Source organism: Aquarana catesbeiana, linkage group LG02, assembly GCF_042186555.1.
Source record: "Aquarana catesbeiana isolate 2022-GZ linkage group LG02, ASM4218655v1, whole genome shotgun sequence".
Classification (NCBI taxonomy): Eukaryota; Metazoa; Chordata; class Amphibia; order Anura; family Ranidae; genus Aquarana; species Aquarana catesbeiana.
The window spans coordinates 18857371-18870334 of NC_133325.1; the positions used below are offsets into that span (position 1 = coordinate 18857371).

At 44.9% G+C, this 12964-nt stretch overlaps 2 protein-coding genes across 2 annotated transcripts in view; both read left to right on the forward strand.

Annotated features, from left to right (window-relative positions):
* The window catches only part of LOC141126683 (uncharacterized), a 640228-nt gene that overhangs the window by 349102 nt on the left and 278162 nt on the right, over window positions 1–12964 (forward strand). The window lies entirely within an intron of this gene.
* LOC141129606 (vomeronasal type-2 receptor 116-like) overlaps window positions 1–12964 on the forward strand; it is a 113668-nt gene that overhangs the window by 95218 nt on the left and 5486 nt on the right. The gene's annotated exons all lie outside the window — the stretch shown is intronic.

A 12964-nucleotide genomic window follows, 5' to 3' on the forward strand; every position in this document is an offset into this window, starting at 1 on the left:
AGGCCTAACTAACGCGGGGCTATGCTCCCTGACTCTACGGGGATGTTGTAGGGGCCTGGTGAAGAATGAATCGCAGCTGCACTACTGATGGAAGCCAAAGGAAAGTCCCACAGTTAGGGCACATACCCGTGCTGCAACCACCACTACTGCATATTCCCGGGACAATTAGGTATCCACCACCATGGAGCATACTAGTCCCAGCCCTACAACTACCCACATGTAAAAACCACAGTAAAGGGCTAGCCCAGCAGCCTACCTGGGTTTGGCTGGTGCCTGTATCCGCCGGAGTGTCCTGGGGATTCACCTCCATGGTCCCCCCTTCCTGCTCCGGGTCCCGCCGCTAGCCTAGTATTGCTGGATGCTGGTCGGGATTAGTAGGCCCAGCCTGGGCTTTTCCCCTCATCCTTGCACCCTGGAGACCTGGAACTAGAAGTCTCGGTGCACAGTGATGACGCGGTTCTGCCAGATAAGACGCAAACGGCACCTCCGACCCCCACCGCGATCGCAGCAAGAAGCTGGGATGGATGAATCAACCTGCACAGTTCCTGGAGGGAACTTGTGTCACCCTGCCACTGGCACAACTCGGCACTGGAAGGAGGGGGGGGTAACGGGTCTGCTCCTGTTATGCTGGACGGTACCCGAGCCCAAAGAAAAGACGGGAAGACTTCACTGGAGCCGACGGATAGGACCCAGTCCCCCTGTGCGGTCTCCACTCCCTTCAGGCAGCCCCTGAGAGATGAAGTCCCTCTCCTGGTTCCTCAGCAACATGTTCCTCCGACAAATGACTGACCAAGGACCCGAAGGACCGCCTTTTGAACTGTGGCAATGTGCTTCCTGTGGCGATGGTAGGGACTCCATCTCTCAAGGGCTGTCCTGGAAGACGACTGGGGAAACAAAGTTCAAAAATAAACATCAGAGCAATCAGCATTCAGCCTCCCTGGCTAAAAACACAGCACTCCTGCTCAGGCCTTACACCTTAGTCTATCTTCCCTAGACCTGACGCTCAGCACCTCTGTGCTTGCAGCTTCGTGCTGCACTGGCTCCCGCCTGGCTCCTAGGCCAGACACCTCCAGAGCTGTCTCTAAGGATGAGCACTGACCTCTGTTCCTGGGATGATTATGAAGCCAGTGCACAGGCGTGCAATTATCAAGCCTACCAAAATCAGGCATACACTGCTCATATGCACCTGTGACACGGGGGTCGCATCTCCACATATCCTCCCAGCCTGTTTCGCACCGGAGGGAGAAATACAACACCCTTCTTCCTAAAGGGGCACTCCACCCACCTCTTTTTCCGGGTGTGCTTCCATGCGCACTTCTTCCTTATTTTTGGGAGCTTACAGTTCTCACCTCCCTCAGATCTACGCTCCCAAGCCTGTAGGGGGCCTACTTTTATGACATCTGTCGCAACTTTACCCAGCACTTTTCGGGTTTCAGGTTCGCTGATACCTGTGTGGTTACCCCTGGCAACCACTTTCTCAAAATTACCCAGTTCAAAACCACCAGGAACTCTGGTCCCATCGCTTGCTAGGACAGTGTCTGAGGAGGGACCACACACTGTGAAGTAGTTACTCTCCATGGGACCTTCCTACAGTTCCACATTGCCCCCTGTTGTCCAACACTCCATCAGCGACTGTTCTTGCACAACACTTCTTTCCACACCAGTTTTTACCATTTCTGTTACCGCTGGTATTTCCGATACCTCTGCCTTGTCTACCAGGGCCCCAGAGTGCCTCTCATACACAATCTTTGTATGAAGCAATCCAGCACACTGAGACACATTAATGCAAAACATCGCATTAAGGCCCCTTTTACACTTATATGACTTCAAAGTCACGCAATTTTACCGCAATTTCACTGCGATTTGGGAGCAGTACTACTTTGTACGACTTTGCCACAACTTTGGCATTAACAAATGAAAACATATAGTAGTTGGTATGAATCATGAGGGGGAACTCCATGCCAAGTTTTAAATAAAAAACTGGCATGGGTTCCCCCCAGGGGCATACCAGTCCCTTAGGTCTGGTATGGATTGTAAGGGGAACCCCCTACGCCGAAAAATCGGTGTGGGGGTCCCCCCAAAATCTATACCAGACCCTTATCCGAGCACGCAGCCCGGCCGGTCAGGAATGGGGGGGGGACGAGCGAGCGCCCCCCCCTGGACCGTACCAGGCCACATGCCCTCAACATGGGGGGTGGGTGCTTTGGGGCATGGGCCCCCCCACCCCAAAGCACCTTGTCCCCATGTTGATGAGGACAAGGGCCTCTTCCCAACAATCCTGGCCGTTGGTTGTCGGGGTCTGCGGGCGGGGGGCTTATCGGAATCCAGGAGCCCCCTTTAATAAGGGGGCCCCCAGATCCTGCCCCCCCACCCTATGTGAATGAGTATGGGGTACATCGTACCCCTACCCATTCACCTAGGGAAAAAAGTGTCAATAAAAAACACAGTACACAGGTTTTTAAAGTAATTTATTAGGCAGCTCCGGGGTCTTCTTCCGACTTCGGGGGTCCTCTTCCGACTTCGGGGGTCTTCTTCCGACTTCGGGGGTCTTCTTCCAACTTCGGGGGTCCTCTTCCGACTTGTATGTACTGGGGGGAGACCCTACGCTGTTTTTTTGCATTTTTTTGCCAGTAGCCGGCAATACATTACAGCTGGTTTAAATTACAATTTCCTTTAGAAATGTCAATATTGCTGCGGCATGTTCTATACATGGTACAGTTGCGCCACTTTACAAGCAGACTAAGAGGATCCCCAGGCCTGATATTTAACCACTTGCTGACCACCCGCCGCAGTTTTCGGCCTGGCAAATCGACTTTACCTTACATCGCTTCCCATTGTGGCCACTCACCGATGTGAGTGTCCGGCGGACGCAATGACCACCGAGCACCCGCAATCGCTCATGACAGAGCGAGAACCGGGATCTGTGTGTGTAAACGCACAGATCCCGGTTCTTTCAGGGGAGAAGAGACTGATCGTGTGTTCATACAAAGTATGAACAGCGATCTGTCATTTCTCCTAGTAAGTCCCATCCCCCTTCAGTTAGAACACAGTGAGGGAACACAGTTAACCCCTTGATCGCCCCCTAGTGTTAACCCCTTCCCTGCCAGTGACATTTTTACAGTAATCAGTGCATTTTTTATAGCACTAATCGCTGTATAAGTGTCAGTGGTCCCAAAAATGTGTCACATGTGTCTGATGTGTCCGCCATAATGTCGCAGTCCCGATAAAAATCGCCGCCATTACTAGTAAAAATAAATAAAAATAAAAATCCTATAAATCTATCCCCTATTTTGTAGACACTATAACTTTTGCGCAAACCAATCAATATACACTTATTGCAACCTTTTTACCAAAAATATGTAGAAGAATATGTATCGGCCTAAACTGAGGAAAAAAATGTGTTTTTTTTTTTTTTTTTATAAAATGTGGGATATTTAATATAGCAAAAAGTAAAAGCAAAAGACCTTAGTAGGAATTGAGCAGGAATAATAGAAAAACACAGAACAAAGGGAAAAAATCTTTGTTCAAAAAGGCGGACTTTACGGCACAATATGAGACAATTACAAAGGTTATAAAATTCATACAGTTTATGATGTAGCACCCTGATGTTTAAACAGGTATGTTATTAAATTTAGTTGCCAAGCAGTAGTTACCAATTGATTTCGCCCTAATTCTGGAATTGCTGCACTTCCCTCTTCTGTCGCTAGGTGGCCGGTTGTCTGATGACATTAGATAAGACAAGGGCATTTCAAGGACAGATTAGGAATGGTTGGGGTGTCTCAGCCAATGGGCAGGGATTTTCTTGGGTCCCTTGGCCTGCTGGGAGAACCTATTTATTTAGTTGGAGTCGCTGTTCTGTGCCACCTGGACGGCTGTCTGGGTGGACGTGTGTTGTATCGCCCAGAAACCTAAGGCCTATCTCGGGAACATCTGGCTTGTAGGATGTCTAAGGGCCTATCCAGAAGCATAAAAATCAGCGTAGGGTTGGGACTGCGGGCTTGTAGTCCAGTGAAGAAGTGGGAAAACTTCAGCAAGTGCCAAGTCAGGGACCCAGCGGGACAGCAGAGGTGACGCTTGTGGAGTGTCAAGCCAGGAACCTAACGTGTCAGCAGGGGTGAAGCTTGAGGAGTATCTGTGAGTGCCAAGCCAGGGACTTTAATATGGTTTCGGACCGTGGAAGGGATAGGATGTCCACTACTGCCTCTTGTAATTCTGACCTTTTGGCCTGGGCAGAAACCTTTCACCTTGTGGATGTCTGCCGATGGAGAAATCCCCGTTTGAAAGCCTACACTTGTCACTCAGCCACATATAAGATATTCTTATCTTCGGGGTATCTCGGATCATGCCCATATTGCCTTGTGTTTTGGTATCCCTGTGCCTCCTGTGGAGGGCTTGTGGAGGTTGTTACATTTCTGGTTGTCCAATCCAAGAGTTGATATGGTATACTGTAGTGACCTCTTAGATTTTTGGAACAGAATGGATGTTTCTATTTCCCTTTCTGTGACCTGGGATGCATTCAAGGCCTTTTCTAGGGTTACATAGTAGGTGAGGTTGAAAAAAGACACAAGTCCATCAAGTCCAACCTATGTGTGTCATTGTATGTCATTATTACATTGTATATCCCTGTATGTTGTGGTCGTTTAGGTGCTTATCCACATCCTTGCCGCTCTAATGCCCCGTACACATGATCGGAAATTTCGCCAGCAAAGTCCGATGAGAGCTTTTGGTTGGAAAATGCAACCAGGTGTATGCTCCATCGGACTTTTGTTGGCGGAATTCCCGCCAGCAAAAGATTGAGAGCAGGTTCTCTATCTTTCGGTCGGAAAAAGTTCCTATCCGAAAATGCGTTCATCTGTATGCATTTCAGACACGCAAAAACTCACGCATGCTCAAAATCAAGTACGAGACGGAAGCGCTCGGTCTGGTAAAACTACCATTCATAATGGAGATAGCACATTCGTCACACTGCAATTTTTCAAATAGTTTAATGCAGCGCATTCTCTTCTTTATAATGCTAGAAGAATGAAGTTGTTTTGCTGCTCATATTCACACAGACTTCTCACAAACTTATTTCTTTATTATTTCTTGTGATCTCCTGAATAATCTTTTTTGTTTTTCAAGCCAGATCTCCATTTTTTTTAATCAAGAACTTTTTTTTTACTATTTTTAAATTATCTTCTGGTGATCTCCATAATTTTTTTTTTGTGTGTCAAGTTTCCACAACAACATTATTATCTTGTATTTTTTAACCTCAAGGAGGTTGGTTGGTGTCCCTTGTTAATTAGACATTGTATTTTTGAAATGTACCTGCCTACTCACAAACAAACTGTCCTATTTGAAGAAAAATACAAAGGCAAGTATTTTCATATAAAAAAATCTCAATTTATTGTGGATCATGACAAATAAAGAGGAAGGCGATGCTGGAGAAACTGCTTGAATTTGCAAAGCCTTTGTATCCCGGGGCACACATCAACTCTTTGTAACTAAAAATTGGTAGCCTGAGAAGTCCATAGAATAGGGAGCACAATCTGGTCCAGGACTCCCAGAGATCAGGAACAGCAGCAGCTGACATATATGTCCCCAGGCTGTGGTACTACCACAGCCTGCGTCTTCTGTCAGACCAGAATGAACCCAGGCCGTCACTTTCTTGTCTACCCTGCAGCCTTCCCTCCACGCTTCTCTGCAGCCTTCCCCGCAGCCTTCCTTGGAGGCTGTGGCTCTGGAGGTGGACTTGTGGCAGGAGGAGGAGGATGGGCGAATGCGCATAAGTGCTTGTTATCACTCATTTGGCCCCTCAACCCCTTCTGAAGGGTCTAAAAAATAATTTTCACACACATGAGGCATTGGCCCTCCTCCATTTGCTGCAATTTTGCAGCTACATAGCAGCCATAGGCCTCTTCAGCGTCGGGGGTGTTTTCAGGGCCGCATTAGCGTCCTTAATGAGGCCCAGTGCTGCCTCTTTCATGTTACTCCCCTTCCTGGCCCATTTTGTTGTAAGGCGGAGGGGAGGCACCTGGGATTGGGTGAGGTTACTGGGCCTGGCCACCTCCTGGCTGACACTTACCCCCACCTTCTTGCTGACACTTACCCCCTCCTTCTCTTGTCTGCCACATTCCAGAGCCTCGTCCTGGCTGAGGTCTTCCTGTGTATGAAAAAGGGACATAGTTTTAGTTTTCGGTTCATCAATCACACACAATTTTCAGCTCATGACTGTTGCAAATTGAATGTTAATAAATAGAAAAGACTATCATTCTGACCCCAGCATTTTTCATTCTTGTCAAAATCTTTTTTGGCTCCTACTGTCTATTGATATGTAAAACACTTTGTTAAATCATTCATTTGTTATCAATAATAACATCTATTTAACAACAATAATTTTCGGACAATAAATATGTTAAAAAATACTATAACTGGCTCCAGCTGGGCTCCTCAACTTCTTCCAGGATGGAAGGCCCAGGTTGGTCCTCGGAAGCCTCAGCTGAGGTTGAGGGAAGGGTGGATGGAAGTGTAGAAAGTGATTCCCTGGTCTTCCAGAAACCGCATCCTGTTGTAGTACCACAGACTGGGTACATACACATCCTTTGCTGCTGCTCCTGATTTCATGGAAGCCTGGACCTTATTAAGCTCCTTCCTATACGTGCTTCTCAAGCTACCAATTTTCTTATCCACAAACTCGATGTCTGCGTCGGGGACCTGTGTCTTCACAAATTGTAGCAGTTTCTCCAGCTGTGCCTTCCTAGCTGGTTTATTTCGATATAAGGGGTTTTTAACCTCCCAAAAATTTTTCATATCCCTGTATCTGTCTATGAACTGGCCCATGAAGTCAGGGTCTTTAATTTGTTTCATATTTGCTGCAAGACAAAACACAAGGCAAAAACACTAATATCAGGCTAAACTCTCCTAATCGTATCCCAATATAGGCCTCAATCTTGAATCAGTATAGGCCACTGATGTCCCAAGTTAAAATGTTACCTTCATTAAAACGTTCATCCTCCTTCCTCTGCACACAGAATGTAGGTACGACAAACGCGTGTTAACTTTATATACACTGCGCATGCATGAAACTCCGTCCGCGTCGCCTACCCCTGACGTTCTTTCTAGAATATTCCCCGCCCCATCTCTTTTATCGCAGTGGGAGAGGAACATGGTGGAGACACAGCAGGTGCGTAATAGCAGTAACAAAGAGGAGGAAAGCCCAGAGCAAGAAACGTCCCGATCCAGGAGGAGATTTAAGGCATCCAATATGTCCTTTGGCGAGATGGTGGAGATGGTGGACATCTTGAAGAGGGACGACTATGATGGGAAGTATGGACCGTACCTAAACCCAAATGTGAGAAAGGCTAAAATCATGACTAAAGTTGTGAAGAGTCTGCACAGGAATTTTGGGGTACGATGATCCAAGGAGCAAATGAGGAAACGCTGGTCAGACCTTAAATTGAGGGAGCAGGATCAGTACAGAAGGACCAAGAAAGTGCTTCTAAAAAGTATTTGTCATGTGTTCCTATTATTATTATTACTTGCATGCTGCTCTATGTGCTTTTCTTTACTGTTGTACAGTTTTAAATGGCTACTTTCATGTTCGTGGGGACAGTAATCGGTCGTAGTAAACATTGTTCGTTTGCCAACTAAATGCAATGTTTTTGGCAGATACAGGGTTAACTACATTTGGTCATGCTAATTTGTATTAAAAGAAGTTTAGGACATTGTTGTCTAGATGTCTTTGAAACTAGAATGAATTGCAAACTTTATTCAGTGTAATGTAAGGAGAGGACACTCAGCAGCTGTTTACACATCTGGACGCAGGAGCACTCGTGTGGGACACCAGAGCAAAATTTTTAGGGTGACCCACACAGGTGCTCCAGTGGATACTTGAGGTGTCTCCATGTGTGAAACTTGTCCAAAAAAGGTAAGTATTCCAGCTTTGTTAAAGGAAAAAATCATGTCTTCAGCTTGGAACTCTGCCAAAACAGACAATTGTACCCCACTTCCAAGCAATGTTTCATATTCCTATTTCTGGCCTCAAATATCTGTGTGCTAAGTATACCTTTTGTTTCATTCTCATAGGGGAGAAAAGACTTGGGACGTCTGAGGACACCAGGAACCCCCACCTCCAAAAGAAGGGAAACAGAGGGCACCACAACCTCAGGATGTGGAGGAAGGAGAGGTGGAAGAAGTGATTGAAATTGTCACCACAACAGGTCAGTGTCAGACACCACAGATTCAGGTAATAGAGGTATGCCAGCATATTTATAATACATGGTGTGTATTTTTTCTTTTAGGTGATGTGCAGGTTGTGGAAGAACAATCTCCTCATTTCACCAGTGACAGTGCACAAAGACTAATCCAGGACATAATGTGGTGTAGTCCGGATTTAGACATCATAAAGCAAAAAACAAATGAGGTTGAACAAAAACTGAAGAACATGATGTATTAGGGAGAATCTAAATAACAACAAAATGCCACCATTTTATTTTTGGAACATTTTTCAAACATTTTTCTCGCATTTTAAAAGCCAAATTTTGAAGATGCACACAGTGTGTCAACATGTGCTATCTGATTCATGAGATTTCAATGTACACGTTTTGTGGGTGCAACCCCTTCCTTGCAACTCTAGTAGGTGTGAGGAAGTGGTTGCACCCCCAAAACACGTCCATTGATCCCCCATGATGGGAGATAGTACATGTTGACATTAGGCATGGGATCAGGAGGGAAATCCTCAGTTTGACTCCCAATTTGTGTGCATCTTCAAAATTTGGCTTTTACAGGGGTGACATCACCCCATCTGATGAAGGCAAGATCAACACATTTTTGACACTATAATGTCTGATATTGCCTTCAGTTTTTCAATGTTGAACTTTGTAAGTTCCTGAATTGTGTATGTTATGTTTTGAAACATGCCTGTTTATGTACTTATAAAAAAATTTCAAGGTAAAACTTTATAAAACCAAGATGGTGTTTTTTTACCAAAATAGGTTTTATAACGCACATGTGCATGTGCACGGAGTAAACAGGCTTTATACTAAAAAGGGGTAAGTTAATAATGTAAAAACCACTTAGGAGAACCTAGGAGATAGCTAAAAGAAACACAAGCAGTAAATCAAAATCAGGATTTTATCAGATATAATAAAAAAAAAAATAGAAATTATTTCCAAATTTGCTGGCACAGCAATGGCCCCCCTACCCGTAAAATAATCCACATATTTTTGCCGCACTTCACGGGCGCTTTGGGGGGGCAAGCCAGGATGGCCAGCTTCCAGGGCCGTCAGGGTAGTTTCAGGAAGTCTGGCCTCAGGTCCAACTGAGGCAACATAATTAGAAGCATTTCTCTTTAAAAAGTTGTGAAGTGTGCAGCATGCTAGAACTATGTGGTTCAGTTTGTACTCCGCCATATTTATTTCCATAAGAAATAGGCAGAACCGGCTGGCCATTATCCCAAAGGCATTCTCCGTGACTCTTCGGGCTTTGGCCAGCCGGTAATTAAAAACCCTCTTCTCCGGGGTGAGGGTCCTCCGGGGGAATGGGCTTATCAGGTGATCACCCAGACCAAATGCTTCATCTGTGACAAACACAAATGGGAGTACTTCCACGTTCTCTTCCGCAGGTGGCAATCCCAAGCCACCACTCTGGAGACGTCCGTAGAACTCGGTCTGTGCAAAGACTCCACCATCTGACATCCGGCCATTCTTCCCCATGTCCACATATAAAAATTCATTTGTCACAGACACCACTACCATGAACACAATACTATTAAAACCCTTATAATTAAAATAGTATGACCCCGAGTGGGGTGGTGGGACCATGTGGACATGTTTCCCATGGATTGCCCCTCCGCATTTAGGAAAGTCCCAACACTCAGCAAAATGGGAGGCCACAGTCTGCCATTCCTGTGGCGTTGAAGGAAACTGTGGGGTTAAAAAAGAAAAAAAAATGTAGTACTTTTACACATAACATTGCAAGCAGATTAGAAACAAACATTCTAGGCCAACATCTGTATAACATTTATTTTAAGGAGTATTTAAAGACAAAAATATAAGGTCCACTTATCAGATTCCTTACCCCCTCTGATGGCCCATTGGAAACATTTTGGAGAGGAGGGTTATAAATGAGCTTGGGACCCCCAAAAAAAGCCTGTGGCACTCTGCCTGAATTTAAGGACAACAATAACATTTGGACACATTTTAGGGGGTGTTTAGGGTAAAGCACTACAATGGAGCTGACTAAATACATTGTTAAGTGACTAGGCTAGGTGTGTATAGGCCCAGGATAGCATGCTGGGGAGGTTAGTGAAGGCAAATATGCATGTAGGCCAAAAAAGGAGCATTAAAAACTTAAAACATGCATGAGGATAAAGAGGACATTCACAGCATATTCCAATCATGGTAATTAGGGAATGATGAAAGAAATACAAAACATTAGCATACATTAAATACATATAATGTGATGTTAAAGGAGAAAACTTACCCTATTATAGTCCTTCTGCAGGACCTGAATGATGGCAGAACAGGTCTCTGGAATAATGATTCCCAGAGACTGAGGGGAGATGACTGTTGAGAACTTGAGGTCCTGCAGACTTTTCCCTGTCACCAAGTACCGCAAGGTGGCGACTAGCCTCTGCTCGGGTGTGATGGCTTGCTGCATGCAGGTGTCCTGCTTCATAATATAAGGGGACAGCAAAGCCAACAGTGAAAAACGGGGTCCGTCATCCGGAGAAAATTCCTGAAATCATCAGGGTTATTCTCATGGATCTCCTACAGCAAAGGCATATGAGGGAATTGGTCAAGCTGGAGTAACCAATTCTTGGTCCATGAACTCCTCCCCACCCTGTTCATGGACTGGGCTTGGGTCAAAGTAAGAACCCCAACACCAAGCCCCCGCACAGCACAAACTCTACGATGAGGATGTACCCACAACATGGCTTCAAAACGGTCGGCTGGTCTTAACAAACTAACAGAATGCACTGAAAAACAGCAAGGCCTGTGAAGAGCGAGCTGAAAATCAGAAACGAGCGGACAAGAATGCACTGAAAAACAGACACAAACTGACTACACGCACTGAAAACCAGATACAAACCCACAAGCACAAACTGAAGAGCAGTAACGATCGGAAAAGCACGAGTCTGAAAAGTGCGAATCGTCTCTCACCAAACTTCTACTAACACAAGTTTGGGGACCTGGGTCCTGCCCCAGGGGACATGTATCAATGCAAAACTTTTTTTTAAAACGGCTGTTTTTTCAGGAGCAGTGATTTTTTTAATGCTTAAAGTGAAACAATAAAAATTAAATATTCCTTTAAATATCGTGCCTGGGGGGTGTATATAGTATGCCTGTAAGTGGCACATTTTTCCCATGTTTTGAACAGTACCACAGCAAAAATTGTCATTCAAAACTGATCGCGGCTGTAATGAATTGTCGGGTCTTGGCAATATAGATGACTCATTGAAAAAAAGAGCATGGGTTCCCTCCCAGTCCATTGCCAGGCCCTTTGGGTCTGGTATGAATATTAAGGCGAACTCTGAACCAAAGTTTAAAAAAAAAATCCATACCAGGCCCTTCAGGTCTGATATGGAAATTAAGGGGTACCCTGCACCAAATATAAAACAAATAATGGCATAGGGGTCCACCCAAAGGGTCTGGTATAGATTTTAAGGGGAACCCTGCGTCAAAAAAAAAAAAAATCTATATCAGACCTGAAGGACCTGGTATGGATTTTAGGTGGGCCCCCTGCAATTTTTATTTTTATTTCAGATCAGGGTTCCCCTTAATATTCATATCAGACCCAAAGGGCCTGGTAATAGACTGGGGGGGGAACCCATGCCTTTTTTTCAATGATTTTTAACAGCCGCGATCAGTTTTAAATGACAATTTTTCCTTATAAATGTAATTTTGCTGTGGTACTGTTCTAAACATGGGAAAAATGTGCCACTTTACAGGCATACTATAGACACCCACCAGGCACAATATTTAAAGGAATATTTCATTTTTATTGTTTCACTTTAAGCATTAAAAAAAATCACAGCTCCCGAAAAAAAAGCCATTTAAAAAAATATATTTTTTGCATTGATACATGTCCCCTGGGGCAGGACCCATGTCCCCTGGGGCAGGACCCGGGTCCCCAAACACTTTTTATGACAATAACTTGCATATAAGCCTTTAAAACGAGCAGTTTTGATTTTTCATTTTTCTGTCCCATAGACTTTAACGGTGTTCGTGTGTTCTTCCGAATTTTTTGCCTGTTCAGTATGTTCTGGTGCGAACCGAACCTGGGGGGTGTTTGGCTCAACAGTACGGTATTTGTAAATTGAAATCATATCCCCTCTCAAGCGTCTCTTCTCCAGAGAGAATAAGCTCAGTGCTCGCAACCTTTCCTCATAACTAAGATCCTCCAGACCCTTTATTAGCTTTGTTGCCCTTCTTTGTACTCGCTCCATTTCCAGTACATCCTTCCTGCCCAGAACTGGACAGCATACTCTAGGTGCAGCCGGACCTCAGTCTTGTAGAGCGGGAGAATTATCGTTTTATCTCTGGAGTTGATCCCCTTTTTAATACATGCCAATATTCTGTTTGCTGTGTTAGCAGCAGCTTGGCATTGCATGCCATTGCTGAGCTTATCATCTACTAGGGCCCCCAGGTCCTTTTCCATCCTATATTCCCCCAGAGGTTCTTCCCCCAGTGTATAGATTGCATTCATATTTTTGCCACCCAAATGCATTATTTTACATTTTTCTACATTAAACCTCATTTGCCATGTAGTTGCCTACCCCGTTAATTTGTTCATATCTTTTTGCAAGGTTTCCACATCCCGCGGAGAAGTTATTGCCCTGCTTAGCTTAGTATCGTCCGCAAATACAGAGATTGAACTGTTTACCCCATCCTCCAGGTCGTTTATGAACAAAATATATAGGATTGGTTCCAGCACAGAACCTTGTTAGACTCCATGCTATTATACAGAGGTTAAAGATGGAGCT